At 36.7% G+C, this 18817-nt stretch overlaps 1 long non-coding RNA gene across 1 annotated transcript; it reads right to left on the reverse strand.

Moving 5' to 3' along the window:
* Positions 1–6006: 6006 nt before the first annotated feature.
* On the reverse strand, positions 6007–17541 carry LOC120605964 (uncharacterized). The gene is made up of 2 exons (XR_005653794.1): positions 14389–17541; positions 6007–9343 (listed from the first exon to the last, which is right to left on the reverse strand). It is a non-coding gene; the product is annotated as an uncharacterized LOC120605964 (long non-coding RNA).
* Positions 17542–18817: the final 1276 nt, after the last annotated feature.

The following is an 18817-nucleotide window of genomic DNA, read 5'->3' on the forward strand; positions in this document are numbered from 1 at the left end:
ATTTGATGGTATTATTATGAATAAGCACATTCATGAGCACATCTTCTGCATCTACTATTGCTTCTAAGGTCCTCAGTCTCTTCCTCCTTACCTTAAAGTAAGAATATATTACTTTTATCAAACTTTTATCAAAATTTGAGCTTTAGTCTTGTATTTATATTTGCCATGTATATTTTCTCCATTATTTTCAATATGTTTGGACAAAGTATGGAAGATTTTTATTATAATAACAAAGGAGAGTGTAAATTACATAAGATTTGACTAAATAAACATCCACCTGTATTACATTCATAAGGTTTCTCCCCTGTATGAATTCTCTGATGTGCACTAACATATGACTTCAGAGAGAAACTTTTTCCACATTCATTTCATTCATAGGGTTTCTCCCCTGTGCAAGACCTCAGATGTGCTCGGAGGTTTGAAGTACTAGAGAAAGTCTTCCGACACTCGTTACATTTATAGGGTTTCTCCCCTGTGTGAATTCCCTGATGCATACTGAGGGTTGCCTTCTGAGAAAAAGTTTTTCCACATTCGTGACATTCATAAGGTTTTTCTCCTTTGTGAACCCTCTCATGTCTACTGAGGTTTGATTTCTGGGAGAAGGTTTTCCCACATTCATTACATTCATAGGGTTTTTCTCCTGTGTGAATTCTTTGATGGACTATGAGAACTGCTTTATAAAAAAATATTTTCCCACACTCATTACATTCATAAGGTTTTTCCCCTTTGTGAATTCTCTCATGTCCACTGAGGTATGATTTCTTGGAGAAAGTTTTCCCACATTCACTACATTCACAGGGTTTCTCCCTGGTGTGAATTCTCTGATGTGCTTTGAGGGCTAAATTGCGGGTGAAAGTTCTCTCACAGCCATTACATTTATAAGGTTTCTCACCTGTGTGAAGTCTCTGATGTGCTCTGAGGGCTGAATTATCAACAAAAGATCTCCCACAGTCATTACATTCATAGGGTTTCTCGCCTGTGTGAATTCTCTGATGTATTTTGAGGGATGAACTATTGACAAAAGCTTTCCCACATTCATTGCATTTATAAGGTTTCTCCCCAGTGTGAATTCTCTGATGTATCCTGAGGACTGAATCACGGGTGAAAGTTTTCTCACAGCCATTACATTTATAGGGTTTCTCACCTGTGTGGATTCTGTGATGTGCTCTGAGGGCTGAATAATGGGCGAAAGATCTCCCGCAGTCAGTACATTTATAGGGTTTCTCCCCTGTGTGAATTCTCTGATGTGTTCTGAGAACAGATATATAGGCAAAAGACCTCCCACATTCATTACACTCATAGGGTTTCTCCCCTGTGTGAATTCTGTGATGCGCTTTGAAGGTTGAATTATCAGCAAAAGTTTTCCCACATTCATTACACTCATAGGGTTTCTCCCCTGTATGAATTCTCTGATGTACACTGAGGTGGGTCTTGTTAGAGAAAGTTTTCCCACATTCAATACATTCATAGGGTTTCTCCCCACTGTGAATTCTCTCATGTTCTTTGAGCTGTGCAATTTTGGAGAACGATTTCCCATAGTCATTAGTTTGATAGGGTTTTATCCCTGTGTGTGTTCTGTGGTGTACTAAGACAGCAGAGTTCTTGTAAGATTTCCCACATCCATTGTTATCCTAAGGCTTCTCCTTATGAACTATCACATGTTCACTGAGGTTTGATGTCTGACAAAAAGTTTTCCCACATTCATTACATGCATAGAGATTAACGCCCATATGAGTTCCAGGATAATGAATAGGGTGTGAATTTGAACAAAAGGATTTCCCGCATTCATTGCCTTGAGTTTTTTCCCCTGAGCAGGTCCTCTGATGCTGAATGAGGTGTGCATTCTTGTAAAATAATCTCCTGCATTTATTACTTTCTCATGACTCCTCTCCTGTGGTACTTTCCTGATGTACACTGAGGGGTGAGTTTTGATGCAAGAATTCTCCATATTTATCAAATTTGCAGAATTTCTCTTCTGTTTGAGTTCTCTGATATACTCTAAGGTCTAATTCCTGGAAGAAGGCATTTGTACATCCATTAAAAACACAGTACATATCTCCAGTTGGTGTTTTCTGGGCTGAGCTCTGGCTCAAGTTTTCTTCACATTTACTTCTTGCAAAAGCCTGTCCTGGAGCAGCTCTCTGAGGTTGAGTAAGGGGTGAATTCTTACTGAAGTTATTTTCATTTTTATTACATTCATAGTGCATCATAACCATGTGAACTTGATTGTATTTCGCAGTGGTGGTTTTGTCACAGGATCTACTACATTCATTAAGATCAAAGCATTTCTCCTTTGTGCCGGTTCTCGCGTGGTTAAAGAGAGTTGCTTTGTCACAGTTTTTCTTAAATTCACAATCCTGACAAGATTCTTCTCCTATTAGAGAACTCTGAGCTGTAACACAGACAACAGTCTCATCGTGTGAAACTTTTCCAAACTCACTACATTCAGAAGATTGCTCCAGAGTTTGAATTTTCTGATGATCCTGCCTAAGACTGAAAGCTTTCACGTTTTTATTATATTTGTAAGACCTCTCTCCAGTATGAGTTTTCTCATGATTAATAACAAACTGTAACTTTTCACAGACATTCATGTAATTGGCCTTCTTTCTGGAACAATTTCTATCACTAATAATTAATTCAGAAACAAATGGTGAACTCGTTCTACATGAGTCACATTTACAAGGCATTTTTCCTGAAAAATCTGGAATCGAATCCAAGTTAATTCGTTTTCCTAAAACTTTCTGACCTTCTTTATTCAGTGTTTTGTTATCAATGAATATTATACTTGCCACAATGGTTTCTCTTGTTTTTCCTGATTCCCCTCAATGTGGACATCAACCTTATAATATCCTAAAATGAGAAAAATTGAAAGTATCTTATGAACCTTATATTTCTCATAAGGAGCTTAAGGCCACGTTTTGTTATCTATTGTATTGTTTCTGGTAATTTTCAAAAGATTAGTAATTCATGCACAGAAACAGACACACACACTCTCCTCATCCATATCGTTTAAACAAAAAACAGCTATTATATTCAGTGCTGGCCAAGATGAAAAAATAAAATTAACAAACAAATGAAGATGCTACAAAATGGAAAGGTGGACTTTAGGACTTAAGAAATGGCACTACAGAGAATTCCAAGATTTTCTTTCTGCGTGCTGGCCTGCTGGAAAAGCCTGCAAACCAAAGTCAACAATAGGCGGAGACTAAAAAAGTTCCAAGAAAAGCCTGTTCCTTCTAGCCAACGATCTGAGGAAAAGATGGTCTAACAAAGAACTGTTCTGACAATATCCACTATACTCAAGCCTCCCTACTTCCAAAAAAGAAAACAAAAGAAAAAAGAAAAAGAAAAAAGAAGACAAGATTCTTCTCTGTGGTTCTGCCATAAATATAAAGGATGTGAACACTCTTGCAAAATTTTCCGCCACGAGCCACAGCAAGAGCGCATAGAAATGGTCATGAAGAATCCTGAGAAATTCCCATTCAAAAGGAATTCTTGGACATGGTTAACAGCAGGCATTGCCAAAATTCCACCTGGAAACATATTCCTATCTACTCTATAAAATCTGCATAGGCAAGAGGAACAAATCTGTTGCTTTAGGGTACTCATGGCTAACTCAGAGCAGGTAGGAGGGAAAAAAAAGAAAAAAAAGAAGTATAGAAAAAAAAAAAAGGCAGGAATACACAGTAGGCCCAATATTACAACTAGAAGAGATGAAGCAGTACTTGTGAAAACCATACCCTGAAAAACCAAAGACACAATATATTAAAAAGCAGCTGAATTCACATTATTGTCAAATGCATTTGAGTGTTCATAAAGACAGATCATATTCTGGGCTATAAAACAAATATTTATAAAAGAAGAGAAATCATATACAGTGTGATCTCAAGCCATCAAGAAATTATGCTGGAAATCGGGTGCGCAAAATTATTTGGAAAAATAAAACATGTTTGTAAATTAATATACTTTCAATTAAACCATGGGTCAATGAAGACATCTCAGAAAAAAGTAAGATATTTTTAAGTAAATGAAATCTAAAACTGTTCAAACTATAGAAATTTATGAAATACAGCTAAAGTAGTACTCAGATAATTTTGTAGTTTATAGAGATAAATTTATAGTTTAAAATTATATACATTAGGGGAAAAAAAGACCTTTAACCAGTTACCTAAGCTTTGAGAAACTATACGAAGAGAAGTGAAATATAAAGAAAGCAAAAGATAGAAAATAATAAAGATCAGAGGATACAATGAAATTGAAAACACTCAAACCAAAGCTTACTTCTTTGAAAAGATTTTTAAATAATAAAAAGCCAGTGGAGGAAAATCGAGAAGACACATTCTCAGTATCAGAAATAAATGCAAAAGAAAATATAACTACCAACATAATAGGCATTAAAAAGATAATAAAGAATATTAAGAGAAATTCTATGCCCATAAAGTTGATAATTTACATAAAATGTACACATTCCTTGAAAACAAAAAACTACTAAACTCTCTCATGAAGAAGAAATAAGCCAAATAGATCTATTTAAGAAATTGAATATGTGGTCAAGAAATATGTAATTGAAAAAGCAGCTCTAGGACTAGATGGTGTTAACTAGTGAATTTTACCAAACATTGAAAGACGAAATAATACCAATTTTACATAATCTCTTCAAGAAAATGCAAGATGTGGGAATATTTCCTAAGTCATTTTATGAGGCCTGTATTATCTTCATAACAAAACCAAAGACAATTCAAGAAAGAAACCCTATGTAATATTCCTCATAACATAAATGTAAAAATACTGAAAAACAGTAAGCAAAAGGACACAGTGCTATATTAAAATAAATAATAAATCAGGACCAAGTGAGATTCATCCCAAGAATGCAAACTGTTGCAACATTCAAAAAAATCAATCAATGTGATTCACCATATTCATTGTCTAAAGATTAAAACCACAATCACATCAATTACAGAAAAAAAAAATTCACTAAATTCAAAATCCATTCATCAACCTAATAAAAGGAATCCACGAAAAGCCTACAGGTAACATCACATCTAAGAGTGAGAGCCTGAATGCTTTAACCCTAAGACTCAGGAAAAGACAAGGGGGTTTACTCTCAGCACTTCTACTCAAGACAGCAATGTAAGTTCCAACTAATGCAATAAGGCAAGAATGAAAATGAAAGATACAGAGTAAGCCTACACAGAAAAATCACAAAATGATCTTTAAAAAAGCTCCTTGAACTAATAAGTGTTTTCAGCAAAGGCAAAATACAAAGCCAATACATGAAAGCCAATAATATACAAATAATAATCAACTGGAATTTGAAATCAAATACACAACATAATTTACCATAGCACCAATACACGCCACTTGGTATCTGTATGCTAAAAACTATTGATGAAAGAAATCAAAGAAATACTAAATAGAGAGGTACATGTTATTTAGGAATTAGAAAACTATATTTTTTATGCTGATTTTGTTTGATTTATAGTCAATGCACTTCAAGCTGAAATTCCAACATTTTTATAAATATCAGAAGCTTGTTTTAAAATTCATAAAGTCATCTGAACATCAAATTCCGGTGGATTCAGTACTACCTGATGTCAAAAATTAAAAAGCTAGTGTAAGAAAGTTAATATGGTATTGGCATAAGGAAAGATATGGAGATAAATAGAGACGCCACAGAAATATGCAATCTCAGACATATAGAATGCAATCTTAGACACACACATACTGAAATGCAATGCAAATATACACTCATCTGTTTTCTAAGATCATGCAAATGTTACTCAAAGGAGAAATGATAATCTTTTCAACAAACGCTGCTAGAATAACTGGACTCCCTTTTCAAAAATTTTAACTTGACATATAACTCATACTTTCTATAAAAATTAATACCAAATGGAACACAAAGTGTAAAATGTGAAATTTAAAAGTTTCTAGGAAAAAAAAATCACAGGAATAAATCTGTTAAGAGTTCTGACATTTCTAGACAGGACGACAAAAGCATAGTCCTTACGGAAAATTAAAAATTGTACTTTATTAATGTTAATGTTCAGTTTCAGCCAGACTTCTCTGAAACCATGCCAACAGAAGTAGAGCGCAGCTCACTACTGTCAAGTGGGGAGAGGTTCCCCACTAAACCTCCACTGAAACCCATGGGAGATAGAGAAGGTTAACACTGGGCAGGGTTGAGAGATCGGACTCTCACTGGCCTTCTGCTTGTACTAACCACCCTGTATTCCATTAAGTGCCAGCAATACTACCTCATCTTCATTCTTCTTTCCATCTTTCAGAATCTTATTGGTTTTTTATGTATAATTTTAAGTATTTAACTGTAGTTAGTGAATAGGAAAGAATGTTTATGCCATCATTCTCATTTAATGCTTTCTATCTTATTCTTTTCCTAAGCACAGTTATGAACATGTTTTCCTTAACATCACATAGACTATATCTAGTTCTGCTCTAAGCCACCTGAATCCGATTTTTTGTTTTGACCCATAAGTTTACCTCAGGATTCTTTACCCACTGTTCTGATAGGACAGTGGACATGTCAAAACCAATTGTCTATGGATCATATTTGTTTCCCTGAACTTTTTGTTTCACTAATTTATTAAACTATCCCACCTCCAGCTGCAAACTACTTAACTACTCAGAGCTTTACATAAATCCTTCATATCTAATAAAGCAAGTCCTCCCACAGTGCTCTTCTAAAGGGATTTAGTTTGATATTACATCTTTACAAGTATGTCTCCACATGAATTTTTATGGAAAAGTGCTTTTTGGTTTTTTTAGGATTAACTAAAGTTGCAGCCATTTCATTGCTTTATTCTAAGATATAGTCTATAATTTGTCTTCCAGTTGATCAATTTTAAATTTCACTTTTAAATTCTTCATTATTATATTTTTGTTATTGCTCTTGATTAGTTTCTTAATATAAATGAGACTACAAATTACCTCTGTTCGCTAATTCAGCTATAACTAAAAGTTTCTAGTATGCACATTTATTTTTATTACTTTCTAAATGTCATGCAATTTTGAAATTGATTTCCTTCTTAATATACTGTTTAATAGAGATAATTTTCCAAAGTTCCATATCAAGGTTTTTTGTCTACTCATTTCATCATTACTTTCTACATTTATCGAACTATGTTGAGAGAATATTATTTGTGGTGATTCTAATTAGTTGAATTTATTGGTGTTTAGAATAAAACTATATTTTCACTGTCTTATGATAATTCCAAGGGAACTTGAAAGGCTTGTCCTTTAATTTCAGCATACACATACGCAACTATGTGGTCCACTTTAATACAAATATCATTTATATCTTCTATAGCCATATTTATTAAATATGCCACAGGATTTATTCTTTCATCAGATGAGGTACAGCAGGTCCTCAAATAAATTCCTTTCATTAAATGTCATTTAGTTACAACGTTGATGAGAAAAAAAAATCAATTCCCTACAAGGACCACTGTCTGTGTGGAGTTGGCATGTTCTCCCCACGTCTGTGTGGATTTCCTCTGGGTCCTCGAGTCTCCTCTCACATCCCAAATGTGCATGTTAGGTGAACTGGTGTGTCTACATTAACCCCATGTCTGAGTGCGCGTGGTGTGTGAATGCACCCTGAGATGGAATGGTATCCTGCCCAGGGTGGGTTTCTGCCTTGAGCTGAGCTGCGGGGATATGGCCACCTGAAAAACGGAACTGGAATAAGCGGGTTAGATAATAATGATTAATCTTTCTTAAATGTATGTCTAGCTCAGATTTACATCAATGGTAATATTAGAAGTCTTTTGGATCTTTATTTTGAAGTTTGGTGATGTTTCTGCCCTAACAACTCAGTTCTTCTTTATATCAGTGAAGACTGTAATAAAGGTGGTTTTATTACAGTTCATTTCACTTAAGTCAATTTCCAGGAACCTACTGACAACATTAAGTGAAGAATTATGATCTCATAATTCAAGCGAATCTTAAAGTCTTAGAAATTCATATTTTGTTTTATGATCATTGATATCATATTGCTTAGTGCAGCTATTCAAATACTCTTGCGCTATCAGGATTTCTTTAAAGATAATGAATTTATTGCCTAAATATAAACCTGAATGATAACAGAATATTAGACCCTAAATTATTTATTTTTATTGACTTAACAACTTTACCATTCTTTTGTTTTATAACCTTTCTAACATACTATTGAGGGATATCTTTTTTAGCCAATCAGTATGATTAGACAAAGGCCAAAAGGCACATGAAAAAACTGCTTGGCATCGTTAGTGATCAGGAAAATAGTTAAGGACTAAATTATGTCTCAGTCAAATTCATATTTTGAAGCCCTAACTCCCAATGTGACTGCATTTACAGATAAGACCTTTAGAGAGGTAACGGAGGTTAACGTGATAAAGGAGAGGCCCTATTTCTGTAGAACTGATATCCTTATAAAAACGGGAAGAAACATCAGACACCTTTCTCTCTCCATGAATGCAAAGAGGAAAGGCCCGGTGAGGACACCGTGAGAAGGTGCTCATCTGCAAGGCAGGAAGAGAGGCCTCACCACAAATCAACCCTGCTGGCACCCTCTTCTTGGACTTTCAGCCTCCAGCACTCTGAGAAATAAATTTGTTTTTTAAGCCACCCAGGCTATGGTATTTTGTTATGCCGGTCCAGCTGACTAATACAGAAATGCAAATCAAAACCTCAATGACATAGCACCTCACATCCACTCAGATGACTACAATCAAAAAGTGAGATAATTAAGTACTGGTGAAGATGTAGAAAATTTAGAACCCTCATATGCCATCATTAGGATTATGAAATGATACAGCGCCTTTGGAAAACAGTTTGGCAGTTCTACAGAGTTATCACATAGCCAGAAATTCCGCTCCTACCTGTATGGTCAAGAGAAATAAAAGCACATGTCCATGCAAAAACTTGTAAATGGGTTTTACATCAGCATTACTCAATAACAGCCAAAAGGTTCACGGACTGATGAATGGACAAACAAATGTGGTATATCCAGACAAAGGAATATTATTTCGCCAAGAAAGGATGAAGTACTAATACATGCTACAATATGAACCTTGTAATGCAAAGTGAAAGAAACCAATCACAAAAGAACACATAATGTCTTGCTTTCAATTGGTAAAAAAAAACAACAAAAAAACAAAAAAAAACCCTACATCTGCGAAGCACAATAACAAACTTCAGTAAAAGGAGGTATGTCTGTATATGGAACTTGTCTATTAAAACAGGAAATACTGCCATGGAACTTGTCAATCAATACCCACCTCCACGCCCACCACTTGAAGTCTCCGATTTGGCTTCTATTAATATCCATCAGATTGGACAGTTCCTGAACAGTGTAAAATGGGGAAAAATCACAATGTGCACTTTGATATCTGTTTCTTTTGCTCAAAATGAGATGTTTTATTCCACTCATGCTTTTTGCATAGAGAAGCAGTTCACTCTGTTTAGGTCTGAGTGATCTGAAATTGTTTAAATGTGTCACAAATTCATAAGACATTTGTGTTGCTCTACATGTGGGGTATTATGAATAAAGATATGGATACTCATGCACATGCTCTTTTTACACACAATGTTTTCCCTTTCTTTGAAAGGAGAAATGCTAGGTTGCTGTATGCCAAGTACATTTATTTGAAACAGGATTACTGAGTTGTTAACATGTTCATGCAATTTACACATATAAAACTCACCCACTTAAAAATCTAATTTCTTGATTTCTTTGTAAATATACAAAGTTGTACATCTGTGGCCACAATCCCATTTTAGAACATTTCCATCAACCCAAAAGGATCTCTCAGACTTGACTTTATTGGCTTCCTTCGGCATAGTCAGTCCTCTTCTTGAAATGCTTCCATCACTTAGTTTCCAGCTCAGTACATTCTACGGAAATTTTTTGAGTATGTATGTATGTACGTGCGTATTGTGTTTGTTTTCTGACCTCACTGGATTTCCAGGTCTGCCTCCATTTCCGGTTTCTATTTCTCTCCAACCTTCTTTGACCCAGGACATAGTTCTTGGACCACTTTGCTTCCTCAGCAACTCATCCCCTTGCTGACCTCACCCAGTCTTCTGACTTAAATGACATCTATACTGTTATGACTTCCACATTTATTTATTCATTCCGAACCTTATCATACAGTCTAGATTCTAGATTCACACCCGGCTGCCAACATAACATCTCCACATGGACCTCTAACGTGCCCAAACCAACTAGACTTCCCCCTGAACCTGCTCTCCTCCTTTTCCAAGGCAGCAACTCCATCCTGACAGGCATTCAGGCCCCAGCTTTGTGGTCTTTCTTAACTTTTCCCCTCACTTCACCTCATCTCCTCCCCACCACCTAAATCTCTACATCTAGCTTCAGAATATGCCCTCGTTTGACCCTTTCCCTTTATTGTATCTGCACAGAATTGTCATCAGCATTTGACAGGATGACTGTGGTTTCTCCTAGCCATGCCCGCCTCCTGCCTTCACTCCTGCACTATGCTCTCCACCCAGCATCAGATGATCCAGTCAGATCACCCCTTGGCTCAAACTCTTGATAGTGTTCCACATAATGTGTACATCTCCTGTGAGTTTTACATGTTCTGACCCCTGGTCACCTCTCTTATCTAACTCCACAGCTGTGCCTTTGCTCTCTCTTATTCACCTCACAGGCTTATGTGCCAGTTCTTAAGTGTGCCAAGATATTCCTGCCCTAGAACCTGGCATTTTCTGTTTCTTCACCTTGAATCCCTGCTCCATGACCCCACACAGTTGTCTCCTTCCTTTTCTTCTGGTCTCAGCTCAAATGTTTCCCTGCCAATGAGGTCTTCCTAGATCCCTTCCAGTAATCGCCCAGTAGGAACGGTGATGAATTCCCCATATATCACTTCCCCCTACTAACTTCCCATTTCTCTTTACAGCTCTAATTATCATTTGACATGCCAACTCACATCCTTGTTTGTATATTGTCTCTCCTTCCTCACTGCAAGCTTCCTGAGAGCAGGTATTGTTTTTACCACTTTATCATTGTTTTATCTCCAAACTGGGTATACAGTAGGCACACATTAACACATGTTGAAGAATGACCGAACTAACAACATGAGAAGAAACTCTGTTGTGTTTTACTGTAATAAATCTGTGACTTTATCCAAATCTGCATGTGGACCTACATGACAGCCATTATCAGTTACTTACTTAATTTTCTAATGTATAATTAATTTCCTATGAGAGCTTCTGGAAATATCTGTAACTTTAGAAAGTGTTAATTGTAAATAGTAGAGAACACACGAAAAATAAATTAGGGAATGAAATATACCTTTCAGTCAGGCAAACTCACTTCAGAGAGAACAGAGCAGAGTGAATTTGAAACAATCTGACTTATTGGAGACTAATTTTGAACTCAGAGTACAGAAGGCCAAAAGCATCTCCACATGGATCCCAGGTTAGAGCAGTCTGCAGAAAGCAGAGGGCTTGGTTTGTGAAAGCCTGGAGGGTGTACAGATCTGGGAAAGACACTACTTAATGAGGAATGTAATAGAGCAGCTGAGACCCCTAGGAGAAACAAGGGACAGATGCTTATGAGCTGAAGACATTTAAAGTTGCTATGTATATCAGATCTAGAGGTAAAACTCCCTTCTTCTGACTGTTGCCTCTACTTTCAATATTTCACTACAACACCACTCTCTTCAGAAAACAGATGTGTGGATTTTCCACATTCTAAGCAATTCTGTGATACCAGCTTGGTGTCCCATAATTTAACTCAATTCTGACACTATCTACCTAGAGATAACATCAGACCCCACAAGCTCAGCCTGACAAAATTGCCCCTCACTCAGCTCAGATGCCAATCACATGGTTATAGGTTGTTATCTGTGCTTCTGACTGTTGGGCTATAAGTTGGAGGTTCTTACAATCCCCTCCTGAGGTTCAATTAATTTGTTATAACAGCTCACAGAACTTAGGAAAACTGTTTGCTTCCTAGATTACTCAGTATTGTAAAAGAAGGAAATCGTGCCATTTGTGATAACATAGATAAAAGTGGAGGGCATTATGCTAAGCAAAAAAGCCAAAGAGAAAGACCGACACAGGACACAGCATGATGTCACTTTTATGTGAAATCTTAAAAAAAAAAAGTTGAATTTATAGAAGCAGAGAGTAGAGAGTAGAATGGTATTTACCAGAGGGTGGCAGGGTTTGGAGGAGAAGTAATTGGGTAGAGATTGGTCAAAGGATGCAAACTTTCACTTATGAGATGAATAAGTTCAGAGAATCTAAAATATTGCATGGCGACTACAAGTGGTAATACTGCATTGTTTAATTAAAATTTGCTATGAGATTGATCTTAAGCATTCTCACCCAATACATATTTATATCAAATCATCACATTATATACTTTAAATATATTACAACTTTATCTGTCAAGTTACCTCAATAAAGCCAAAAAAAAAATAAAAATTAATTAAAAGCACCAAAAAAGAGAAAATTATTTAGTAACCACAGGATTTGAAATAATGGTATCTTCCATTCCAACTATTCTCCTGCTTTTCAATTCAATACTTTCTCCAGGTTTAGAAAGACTTTAGAGCAAGAATTACTCAGTGGTTCTACCTGAAAACAACCAATATTTACATATTTAAGATTTTCTGTGGAGAGATGGACATTTTAATCTCTTCACAACTGAGGTAAAACAGAAATGCTCATATTTTTCTTTAAACACCTTCTCTCTGTAATATTAGCAATTTAATTTCGGGAAAGATCTAATGCTCAAATCTGTAAAAATACTAACCTTTTCATTTGATTTTGCTGAATTCTATGTGCTTTAGATTTGAAACTTAACAATCTCTTAGTAAAATTTTAGTGTTGATTTTCTTTTACTACCTATGAAAGGTGGAATTTATAGCACAGCGCCGAAAGTGTGTTAATAAAACCTCACTTATTATTATTTTTAATTTAGATTTTATTGAGCAATTTTGGAGTTAATCTTTTGGCCTTTACACGTGCAAACTCCTTAGAGTTCAGTGTGTTTTGTGTGCATGGAAAACCTTGAGAACTGGGCCTTTGATTTATTTCTCAAATACTCACTTGTATAGCCTTGGCAGAGTTTTCAAAAGGTAGTTTCCCAGATCTCTATTCATTTGTACACTGCACCCAGTCTTTCTCTTTGTGAATTTGGACAATTCATACCCTTACCCTCTCTTCGATTTCCAGAAGTTCTGGTCTATGAGGCATTGTTGCTTAGCAACAGGTTAACTAGTTCTTTTCTATAGCATATTGCAAAAGAGCTGCTCAGAACCTCCACACACTCTTACTCAGCTAATTACTGCAGATACAGTTTCTGATGTTGTATTACTGACGGACTGTGTAATTTGATTTGTCTTAAAATTGCAGCAAGACAGAGAGCGTATGTTTTAAAATCAAACATTTCTTATTAAAGTTTGCATACTTATTTGATGTGAGTTTAAAGCAATCCTTTTGATTGTGAAGATTCCTTATAATTGAAATAAGCTAAACCTTTTTCCGACATGTAAACCAAAGAAAATATACATGATTTTAAGCTAATTATGAAAACGTCTCCAAAATACTTTTGCTTACTAAGGTTTGCTCCATGTAGTGTTTTGAATAGAGTAGTGACAAATTAATCTTCATATATCTTACGTCAAATTTAAATGCACAGCGGAAGCCAATTTGGGATTCAAAAATGCAGTATTATAATATTTTGAGAAATCAAATTCTTAAAAACATCTTTAAGAAATGCTAAAGTTAAGTTCTGTTAAATTAGGGAGCAAGTGAAGTAAAGGTACAGTTTGACAGTTTCTCATGTGGATTCTTCACCTGCCAAACAAACTGTTCTGAAACTCCCTGTTGCTAACGTTGTTTAAAATTTTTGGAGTTTTGGGGCTCCTTGTGTCGGCCAAGATAGAGTCAGTACACTACAACCTACCTCTCCCACTTATTGCAACAAAAGTTCTGGACAAAGTTATCTATCAGCTCCCTGGGGACTCTGAAAAGTAAATAATGGCACGCATATTGGTCGGGTGGGGGTGTCAAAACCTGAAGAAGTATATGTACAGAAATGAGTTTTTTGGGTTTTTGTTCTCTTAACTCTTCCAGCTTTGAGATGAAAGTGGCCCGTCACAGAACATCTTAGTTGGTACATGCAAAAAAAACTTCCAGAAAAGCCATTTCTTTCTGGCCAGAGGACCAAGACATGGAGTCTCTGGGAACCAGAGATTGCAGAAGGAAATCTCTCTTTATTCTCTCTCTCTCTTTCTCTCTCTCTCTCTCTCTCTCTCTCTCTCTCTCTCTCTCTCTCAACCCGACCTTTCTCTCTTTAAATAGATACATAGATGATAGATATAGGGGTAGACACGGACATAGATATAGATATACCTTGCTTCTTTTTCTTTCCCAGCCCTTCTTGAAGGAGATCCCATCCTTGTATGATGAAAAGGCAGGATGGGCAACAAAAACTCCAAGAAGTTCCTGTGAGCCAAACAGTGTGCGCTGGGGAATCTTAGAGAAGAGAGCTTGAGAAGTGTACCCCTGACTCATAAAAATGGTGCAAGTCCTGAGCTCAGGCCTAAGCTGCACGTGCATGGTTAGACCCAAAGAATTGAACAAAAGTTTTGAAACTTGAGCTGCTATTGGAATCACCACCCACAGAAGGAGAGACAGAATTTGCAGTCTCCAACTAACTGGGTTTATTGCCTGCTTAAAATCAATATTCTCCAGAGCATTTTAAGAGGTTGCAATTTCACAATATATTCAAAATGTCCAGGATACAATACAAAATTACTAGACACACGAAGACCCAGGAATATATTCATAAGGGATAAGATAATCAACACATGTCCAGCCAAAAATGACCCAAATGTTGGATCATCAGACAAAATCTTGAAAACAGCTATAGTAACCACTTTCTTAAGACAGGCATCTCTCATTTTGTTGTATTTCACTTTATTGTGCTTCACAGATGTTGTGGTTTTTACAAATGGAAGGCAATACTCTCTACAAGCAAAAAGATTACAACTTGTTTTATTGTGGTATTTATTTTATTATGGTGGTCTGGAACTGAACCCTGCCATATCTCTGAGGTATCCCTGGAGAAACTGAAGTTCTTGACAGACACATAAAAAGCTATAAAAATTCTAGATGGGAACTTCAGAACTAAAAAATATCATTTCTGAAATTTTTAAGAAATGTAATGGATAGACTTCTTAGTAGAGTGGAAATAACAGAAGAAAGAGCCAGGAAATTGAAGTCAGATCAATAAAAATTAACCAGTCTGAGGAACACTGAGAAAAATGATAAACCAAAATGAACAGAGTCAGGGATCAGTGAGACAGTATCAAAAGACATAATATTTTTGTCATTGACATCCCAGAAAGCAAGGGAAAAAATAGCTCAAAAAAAAAAAGGAGTTTTGAAGTTTTGAAGAAATAAAAGCTCAAAACTTCCTCAATTTCATGTACGATATAAATATACCGGTTTGAGAAACTCAGCAAAATCTAAACAGGTTGCCTAGTATGTCAAAATCAAACTGCGGAAAACCAAAGATAAAAAAATCTTGAAATCAGCCAGAGAAAAACAACACTTTCGATACAGGGAACAACAATTTGAATTATAGATATCCACAGATATCTAATCAAGAATCATTTTGGCCAGAATGCGGTGAAACTGTATCTTTAAAGTATTAATAGAAAAGAAACATCAACCCAGAATTCTATACTGTGTGAAACTATTTCTTAGAAATGTGGTAATTTTAAAATATGTCCACAAATCCGTTGACAATCCTCTGTTCAAAAGTTGGAGCCTAATTTCTGTCCCCTTGGAAGTAAGCCAGAATTGTGATTCACATCCAATAAATAGAATATGGTAGTGACTTCGGCCATTCTGAGATTTCAGTTACCACAGTTTAGTTGATATCAGTACCCTAACACCATGGTTCAAATTTCAGTTACCCCAGTATGTTAACTGTGAGTGATTGCATGAGTGCAAACTTACTGCTAGTTCCTCAGTCCACCAATCACTGCCTAAATAGCAGATGGTATCATCTCAGTGGCCAATGATGTTGTTTCTTGGAGTCTTTGGGTGAATGGTCACAAGCATCTCGTAGTTCACACATAGACGGCAAAGCATGTAGTTGTGTTGCCTCCTTTTCGTTCAGTGATAAACCCACTGACAGTTTACAAAATTGGATCATTGAATAGGATAATTGGCCAACAAAGATAAAAGTGTAGCAAAGAAATAAAAACTAAAAACAATGAAAGTGAAATTCAATTCAAACATAAATGGGATCATCAAAGAAATAGCTGACTGTCAGGATTTCAACTTTGCTGCCATTCCAGACACTCAGACATGAAGCCATAGGGACTTAGCAAAGGTGAATTTATCAAATACATGACGAAATTGCTTGCGATGAAAAAGATGAAGATGTCCCAGAGTAAGAGACACTAGCAAAAAGCCTCACATTAAAGGAACGTGGAGATCTTTCACGACATTAAAAACATGGAGAAAATGTTGGAAGCTGATCCAAACTTAGAAAGGAATATAACAAACGTTTTCAAATAAATTGCACCACTTAAGAAGGCAAGCGCTATTCAAACGACTATTGATAAACATTTTTATAAAGACAAAAAACATTTTAATTCTGTGTTGTTAATGTTTTCAATTACCATGTACGAAATTTAATGTTACTTTTACTATATTGCTCATTTCCTTATGCATTTATAACTGACAGCATGAGTTTGTAGTGTTTTGATGAAAAATTTCTAATTTTTCATCATATTTTTACCCATTGATTATTAAGATAGCACAGCACAGTTTTAGCTCGCATGGCCATTTTTTATGGTTTTGTACTGCTATGCAAAGCAAAAACTGTTTTATGTTGGGAGACTCTGTGTGCAAAAATGCCCCTCCCAAATTCTCTGGAGGATGCTGATTTTCCCCTTTTTAACAGGCAATCACCCTCATTAGCATCAGACTGCAAATCCTGTCTTGTCCCCTGTTGGTAGACGTTCCAATGTTAGTTCATTTTCAAAGTGCTATGGAGGTCTGGGCTGGCACAAAAACATGTCTGCTCATACGCAGAATTGGGGAGACCCCTTCCCAGATGTCTCTTCTCCCCAATGTCCCCTAGACTCTCTGGCCCCCATGGGTCCCTTTGTGCTCTGGCTAAAAGATGGGATTTCCCTGTTACATGCCAGCATGCCCCACAATTATGCCAAAAATAGCTGCCTTTCTGCAAAGAGAGAAGCGAAAACAGAGAAAAAAAATAAACATGAATTTCTTCCACATTCTTTAGACCACAGGGTCACTTCTTCCTGCCTTCCCTGGCTGGAAAGACAGGTTTTCTCTCAGGGTCGAGTTGACTCTGCCATTGTGTTGGCCTCTGCAGTGCTTCTCTGTGACTAAGTGTTATGGCGCGAATGATTCTGAGATCCACGGAGCCAATTGAGATTAATTATGAGCCTTTATTAGCCGGCCGGCGACTGACTCTCTACCACGCAGGGCTAGAGGAGATCAGCCCCGAGCTTTCAGAGCGGGCAGCTGACAAAGCTCAAGACCATATCCTGGTGGTCTCCTGAACAAGCCAGCAGATTACAGAAGTGGAAGTTGGCTTTTAGCATATCTTTGCCCGGAACAACACCCTTAATTAACAAGTAAATGGATTACAGAAGCAGACATTGGCCATCTACATATTTTATACAATACACTTCCTAAACCACACACAAGCAAGTAGGACAACTTCTGATATCTAAAGATATTTCTTCCCTGTAGCTGACTTAGCTAGTTTGCTCACTTGAAAATTTTCCACCCTTAACATTCCCCACTGGCTTTCAGGGGAATTCAAACCATTGAATCTTCAACCTGGAGTGGCCGGTAGTGAGTTCTGAGAACCATGAGTTTTCCTGCCCGTACCCGCTTTCTGACATAGGCAGTTATCCAATTAATTACACAGGGGCCGAACAAAAAACCCAGGATGACTAGAAAAAGAGGGCCTGTAATGGCTGTCAAGAGAGTTGTTGACCAAGGGATATTATTAAAAAGTCCTTCATACCAAGATTCTCCATCCTTAAGTCGTTCTTCTCTGTCTTTAACTCTCTGTCTTATTAGCGCTAAGCTGTCTCATATAATTCCAGAATGGTTAGCGTAAAAACAGCAAGTTTCACCTAGTGCTATGCAAAGACCTCCTTGTTTTAGGAACAGAAGGTCTAGTCCCCTTCTGTTCTGCAGGACTACTTCAGCCAGAGTTAAGAGAGGTCTCAAGGTGATTGATAGATTTTTCAAGAGTCGATAGGTCTTCATTTATTTGTTGGCTTAAGGCCTTATAGTCAGCATTTCCGGTAACAAGGGCTGCCGTTCCTACTGCAGTAGATCCTGCTATCCCTATTCCCACTAAAAGAGGAACTAAAACAGGAGCCCTTTTTACTCTGGCCCCTAGATTTTGGAAGTGTTCCCGACCCCCTTCACCAGAGTAAAAGTAGACCTGAGGAATGACATGAACTAGGACACAAAATCCAGCATTTTCTCTCCAGTAGTTAAGGTTGATACAAGGGGTTAATCCAGTATTACAAGCAAACCAAGTTCCCTTAGGAGCAGCTAAGTAGTTGTTAGATGTTGAATTCACCTGTATAGTTGCATTACAATTGTCTCTATAAGTAGAATTATTAATACGATAAGAAGAGGTGTGTATACAAGTTCCTTGTCTCTGGAGATCTCCAAGAGTCAGTTTTGGGTGATTTCTCCAGGGCCATACAGTATTATTAGGAGCAGACAAATTTCTTAGAGTACCTTCATTACTTCCCCAAACAGCAAC

Source organism: Pteropus medius, unplaced genomic scaffold, assembly GCF_902729225.1.
Source record: "Pteropus medius unplaced genomic scaffold, Ma_sr-lr_union100, whole genome shotgun sequence".
NCBI lineage: Eukaryota > Metazoa > Chordata > Mammalia > Chiroptera > Pteropodidae > Pteropus > Pteropus medius.